A 7,188-nucleotide genomic window follows, 5' to 3' on the forward strand; every position below is an offset into this window, starting at 1 on the left:
CATTCCTTATCCCGCTATGCTCTTCAGTTGCTACCTACTGAGGGGGAGAGGATCAGGCGTTTCGTAAAGGGATTGAACACTGGACTTCAACTATCAGCTTTTTAGCTTGTAGCCACTGGGGCTTCATTCCTGGAGGTAGTGGAGCATGTCCGTGTTGTTGAGGGTATTAAACAGGAGAGTCATGCAAAGCAGATAGAGAAGAAGGCCCGAAGGGGTGGAAATTTCAATAACTCCTTCTCGAGGGGTCAGAGTTCGCAAGTATATTCAGGGAGTCCGGTTCAGTTCGCGATGCAGGTGTCCACTGGGGGCCCATCAGGGGCCAATTATCAGTCTTTAGGTTAGCATGGAGGTTATACGGCTTCATCAACTTCTGTTCAGCGACCTACATTGGACCGTGCATGTTACGAGTGTGGTGAGATAGGGCATATTAAGAGGTATTGCCCCAGACTCAGACAGGGTGGACAGGGGACACAGTATTAGGCTCCCCAAGCTCCATTTGCACTAGATAGAGAGGGTAAGGACCATGCATTGGCAGGGAGAAGCGGCCACACGATAGGTAGGGGTGGCACTCAGCCTAACCAAGGCGGTCCTCAAGCAGGCAGAGGCGGACAGGAGCCCGACAGGGGCGGGGCTCAGACTGGACATGGTAATAGTGGTGGTTCACATGCTACAGGAGGGCGCGGTCATTTGTACGCTTTCCCAGGTAGACCCGAGGCTGAGGCCTCTGATGCTGTCATCACAGGTACTATCTCAGTTTATGACCAGATGACTTCTGTTTTATTTGATCCGGGCTCTATTTTTTCTTATGTGTCTACATATTTTGCTGTGGGCTTGGATATGATGTGTGATACTCTTGATGCCCCTATTTATGTATCTCCTCCGGTTGGGGATTCGGTGGTGGTGGATAGTGTCTACCCTTCTTGTGCGATTACTTTTTTGGGGTATAGTACTTGCGCAGATTTGATGATCCTAGATATGGTAGATTTCAATGTCATTTTGGGCATGAGTTGGTTGTCCCCGCATTATGCCATTCTTGATTGTAGCTATGCCTGAGGCACCTAGACTTGAGTGGAAGAGTAACCTTAGTCCCCTCCCTAAGAAAGTCATATCCTTCGTTCATGCTAGGAAACTAGTGGAGAAGGGTCATCCACCCTAAAAAATGAGACAAACGGGGTCATCCGCCCTAAAAACGTGACACATACCTCTTAAGTAGACATTGCCTATCTCTAAAGTGGATTGTCATAGGACGATACACTGGTCTCGAAAATTCGAGATGACGTCATAAAAACATTACTAGCAATTATGTTTATGACATAATTCCCAAAGTGGGATTACATAGGCGTTTTTCGAGTTTGGTCGCACCAAACGAAAATCGTAGATATCCCTAGATAGAAACTGGGTCAGAAATTTGGAGATCTTTTTGGGAGGTCTCAAAACTTCCTCAAAACTCGACATGATAGGTCGCCGATGCATCTTTAACTGGGGCAGAATTTTTGAGAGGATCTCAAAAATTCCTTCGGTACGGCAAGTTTAAGAATTAGAGAATACACTTCTACACTAGGGCAAAACTTTTGAGGAAACCTAAAATTTTCCATTTTTCAGACTCAGAATAACGCCGTTGCCAAGCGACATGATACTATCAAAGGCATCAGCCAGACAAGAGTCACCACGTCAAACGGTTTCATATCCAACTTTATCTGTCATACCTTACTAACTTTAGTATAAGGGTTTTGCAGGTAACACCGTCAAACATCGAGGACATGCCCAAAAATGACGGACCAAAGTGGACATCAAATCCGCAACAACGACAAGAAAAATCAAATAAAGCCTCTCGAATGGCGAAAGCCGAACGGCTACACTTTGAACACTCTTCTTCTCCTTTATGAATACATTGTCATTTCTTTTGTCTAGTTTAATACCTTTTTGCTTCAAGCTTTGCAGAAAGTCACCATCAAGTCATTAACGACTTCCCTTAACCGCAAATAGGAGTAATTTGTTGAAAAGGAATGCCAAACTCTTCGAAAAAAGTATAGATCCTACAAAATGCGTCAAGGACCACCACGAAGAAAAAGCATAGAAAGCGCGACCTGCCTCTACAATGAGCAAAAGATGCTCGGTGGTTCGCATATACCATTAGCCCTTTCCCCAAGTTTCTTTCTTAAGAATTGTTTTAACTATGATCGCTAGCAAAGCGACAACGTATCTACTAATCATTTGCTTTGAGTACAGGTGGCAGAACCATCAGAACGGACTTTGGCAATACAATTCAAAATTCAGAAAGGCATCAAGATGATCGCCACATAACAAAGGCTTCAAAGAATGCAAAGGAGAGCATTTTGGCCACCCACATCGACAATGAGACATAAACCATGTCAAACACATAGTTCTCGGTATCTCAATTTATTTTTACCAAGAAAATATTTGCTTGTCCACCTTAGAAAGGGACATACTTATTCATCCACCTTAGGTGAACGTTTATACCGCATTATCTACTGATAAGGTTTCTAAGGTTTTGCAGTTTAAACATGCTAAGGAGATAGCACATATAGCCAAGAGGGCTATTCATTCAAATTGCTAAGAGGTCCATTCATTCAAACAACATGCCGAGAGGACCATGCATTTCAGACAAAATTCAAAGGAAGAATAACAGAAGCTGCAATTCAACGAAGGAGCACCCAGAAAGGGTAACAAAGCTATTTAAAAAGACTTTTTTCCGCTAACTTGTTTGTTCAGTGATTGAGATAGGAAATAGCGCTAGCGGAACAAAACAAATCAAAAAACCAAAGGTGAAACAACAAATGCAAAAGCAAAGACGAAAAATTCAAAGACAAAGCAATAAAAAGAGAATAATGATGATGAAGCAAAACGAAGACAAAAACTTGAATAGATATAATAAAGCAAAAGAATCCGAGAAAGGGTAACAAAATCCTCCCTAAGTAAAGTTTGTTTTACACTAACAAGTTTGTTTGTTTTGCAGAGCACGAAGATTTTTACAAAAGAAAATTTTTAAGATTACTAAAAGATATAATCACGATTTATCGAAGTCTGGTCTCCACTACACAGTATTGTATCAAGGTATTGAGACCACAGCTAGATGTCGCATGGCTTGCCTTGATACAATGACTGATTAGACGTCTTAAATTTGGTAAGCATAGTCCTCACCTGAATCAGGTGACGTAATTCTGACATCAAATTTAAGATCGTCGACACAGAATGTCAGCAAAAATGGATTAACTTTGACCCGAAGGGTGGTCACAATTTTCATCCTGATAATCTGTGATTTGAAGATGACGCGTTGATATCGGCATTGAAATGTCATATTCACAATAGAGTCTAGTCCTTTCGGAAGATGTGAACCCTATCGACGGGCGGGTATTCTTCCCCGAAGTCAAAAAAGGAAGGTGTCAGTCTTGCCACCGAGGTAAGTGTTACATCCGACATTTTTGCTTATTCGGAAATTCAAGGTAAATTGACTTGCAATGAATAAGGCCACAATTGGACCTTACTTGGCATGAATGTGTAGGTAATGAATACAATGGTGTGGAATTACGAAAGGTGGCCAAGGGCAAAATTTGGAATTTTGGAAATTTTCCTTATGGATTGCAATATGTAGCCAACAAGTTGGACTTAAAAAAAAAAAAAAAAAACAAGGCCCAAAAGGGGAGGCCCAACCAGCCATGCTATGTAAAAAGAAGGGCCCAAGTCCATGATTTAATTAGGTAATATTATATATGGTTATACATATCCATAGAAGGTTCAAGAAAGCAAGAAAAAAATCAAGAAAAAGGAACAAGACCATTTCGGGTTTGAGAGGAGAAAAAGAAAGAAAAGAAAGAAAAATTTTGGAGCCTAATCCTTGAGTTTAAAATTCAATTCTTGTGGGAATACTACTAAGTGCAAAGTCCTCTACAACTTGGTACAATTAGTTTGGCAAGAGGACAAGTTTAGTGCCAAGTGAAGAACTTGAAGAAAAGTAAGGATTTTATGCTTTTGATATGTTATGGAAGGTATATGTATGTTGTAGTATGTGTGAATGAATGAACAACATGGAAATTTTGTGTGTTGAAAAATATGCTTGTTGGCCGAATACATGTACATGTATTACATGTCTTGGATGATTTGAATTCTTGTTGTAATTTAGTTGTAGTATGGTGGAAATTGTATTAGAAATGGAAGTGGAATGAATTAGTGAAAATTGAAGAATGTAGGAGGTGGCCGTGTGGTATTGTTATGTGTTGATGAAGTATGAATTTGATCTTGTTTGTATGTTAAGTATGTTATGGTGAACTGAATGGAAAGACAACAATCTTTATTGTCTTGGAAAAATGGTTATCAAGTTGTTGTAGGAAAGTATGCAACTTTGTTATGATTTATGTAAAAATGGAAATGAATGTATCAAGAGGCAAATTATGATTATTGTTGATGAATTTGGAAGATGGAAATGTATAATGAACTTGTATGTTGAAGGTTAGGAAATATTGGAAAAGTAGTGGCTTAATGGAGAGTTTGAATGTTTGCATATCTTATGTATATTGTGTGAAAATGGTATGATATGCCTTCGACGTATGTTGTAATGATTTTGATGGTTGATGAATATGAAAATGATAAGTTTGGTTTGGAAATGTAAGTTTGAAACGAAAGATGTTTCGTTATGTCGAAAGATGGCTAGTGATGCCATAGTGTATGTTTTAATGTCTATTGTTGTTTTGATGTTATTCTGGGTTGTTGTGATGATGAATTGAGCCGAGCTAAGTCTCGGGGATGTCTTATATACAGAGGAAATGCTGCCGAAATTTCAGTAGGCAAGTATGTGTTAAGTTGGACTATTGAAAATTTTGAAACTAACAAATGGTAAACTTGACCATTTCTAGATTTTGGACGAAATTGGGATTGACGCCAAGCGAGCGTAAGGCGCTATCGAGGTATGTGAAGCATTTCCCTTTGTTCCTAGGCATGTTCTGGATGTGATAGGCTCGGCCGCGAGCCTTAAGTACGACTCCGTTCCCCGGAATTCGAGACGGAAAACCGCTCCAATTCCTTCAATTCAATTGAAGCTATTTTCTTACAAATTGCCTTTAAAGTGAGTTTTTGTACAAAATTTTCCTAAACGGAGTCGGAACACTTCCAAACGATTATGGATGACCTCATAAGGTCTATTAGCGATAATTTACATATGTTTCCTCGAGTTGGTCCGAGGCGGGCCCGCAAGGCCCGATATCTTCTGTAATACTTTAAATACTTCCGTTTTGTCCGATTTTCTCAGAAACCATCTGAACTATTATTTTGATCATGATACAACTATTTTTATGAAATTCTTACAAAATGATTTCTGAACATCTGAGAATCTGATTCTGATAATAATCTGTCGTGCCTTCCCAAGTAGGATATAGGCGCGTACTATGCATACTAACCGTATACTCTGATTTTGACTCGCCGTTTGGCACCCTTCAGTCTGATTGAGTCTGTATATGAGTCTGTATGTATGTGGTTTCTCATGGATCTGTTCGTGGTTGTCAATGCATTCCTTCACTGCGTCCCGGGCCAGGTTCTGTTATCGTGCATATTCCTCTGCATTGTTCACCGCGTCCCTCGGTGTGCGGGCCGGGATCTGTTATATCTATATGATTATGATATATTGATCTGTGTATGGGGATGGCGGCCAGGATGGCATCTGATATGATCTGATCTGATTTGATTCTGTCTGTCCACCGCGTCCCGTACTAAGAGGGCCGGGTTCTGTTTACCGCGCCCCCAGACAGGGCCGGGATCTGTATGTTTGTATGCATGTGCCATCAGTGTTTATATAAGCACGTGCCTCCGTATGATTCTGTATGATTTAGTATGGCTCTGCACTACTCTGCATGCATAATTCTGTCTGGTATACTTCTGTCTGTCCGCCTGAATTTCGACTATGTCTGGATGTCCGTATGGATTCTGGTTCTGTACGTCTGTATGGGTTCTGATTCTGTACGTCTGTATGGATACTGATCCTGCTCATCTGTCCGGATTATGATTCCGTCTGTCTGTCTGAACCATGATTCTGTTTATCTGTATGGACCACGATTCTGTATGTCGGTCTGCATCATGACTCTGTCCGTCCGTCTGATGTATGGTTCTGTCCGTTATATTTCTGTGACTCCAGTTCGGACTATGATTGTATCTGTTATGTTTCTGCTTTACATACTAGGTACATTTTTCGTACTGACCCCCGTTCTTCGGGGGCTGCGCTACATGCCCGCAGGTACAGACGCACCAGGTGATACGCCGCCAGCGTAGGGTTCTGATTCAGCTGTTTTGAAAAGCTCCTTTGATCCGGAGCATACACTTTTGGTATATATCTTCTGTTTTCCGTATGTTCTGCATGTATGGAAATTCTGGGTACGACGGGGCCCTGTCCCGTCATATGATTCTGTATGTCTGTAGAGGCCTGTAGATAGATGTGTGGGTTACGGGTTTCGTCTGTATGTTAGCCTTATCGGCTTACCTGTAAATGTCTGTATGTTCAGGTATATATATATGTTTGCGCGCGTGCCGTATCTGTATCGGCCTACTTCTGTAATACCCGTTTGAAAAAAAAAAAAAAAATCTGTGCGATACGAAATTCGATCAGGTAGGTACGTACGGGTACCCAGCTAGGGTGCCAGTCGCGGCCCACGGGGTTGGGTCGTGACAAAAGTGGTATCAGAGCGGTTAGTCCTCGGAATGTCTACAGGCCGTGTCTAGTAGAGTCTTGTTTGTGCTGTGCACCACATCTATAAACAGGAGGCTACAGGGCATTTAGGATGTTACCCTTCTTTGAATCTTAGATCATGCGATAGAGCCAGCTGTAGGAAATGAACTCCTATCGACTAACTTTTAATTTCAGCCAAAGGATGGCATCGACAGAAGACTATGGCTGATGATATTGGAGGCCGCACAGTACTCAGGTAAGCAATAATATGAAAGCTGTGTGTCGGAGAAGTTGTTTGAAGTGTGGCAGAAATATAAAGGTAAAGATCGAACAGAAAAGTGAACAGGAAAGTGCCTCCGACGCCGTTTGAGTTGGGCACGTGTGGTAAGTGTCGACGACGTAATAATTCTTATTTGAAGTTATCAGCCCCGTGTGGCTGCGATACGATATGATATGATATGTATGTGTGTATATATGTGTTGGCCCTGTGCGGCATAGTTGGTATTTCTGGTGTACAG

This window comes from Lycium barbarum, chromosome 4, assembly GCF_019175385.1.
Source record: "Lycium barbarum isolate Lr01 chromosome 4, ASM1917538v2, whole genome shotgun sequence".
NCBI lineage: Eukaryota > Viridiplantae > Streptophyta > Magnoliopsida > Solanales > Solanaceae > Lycium > Lycium barbarum.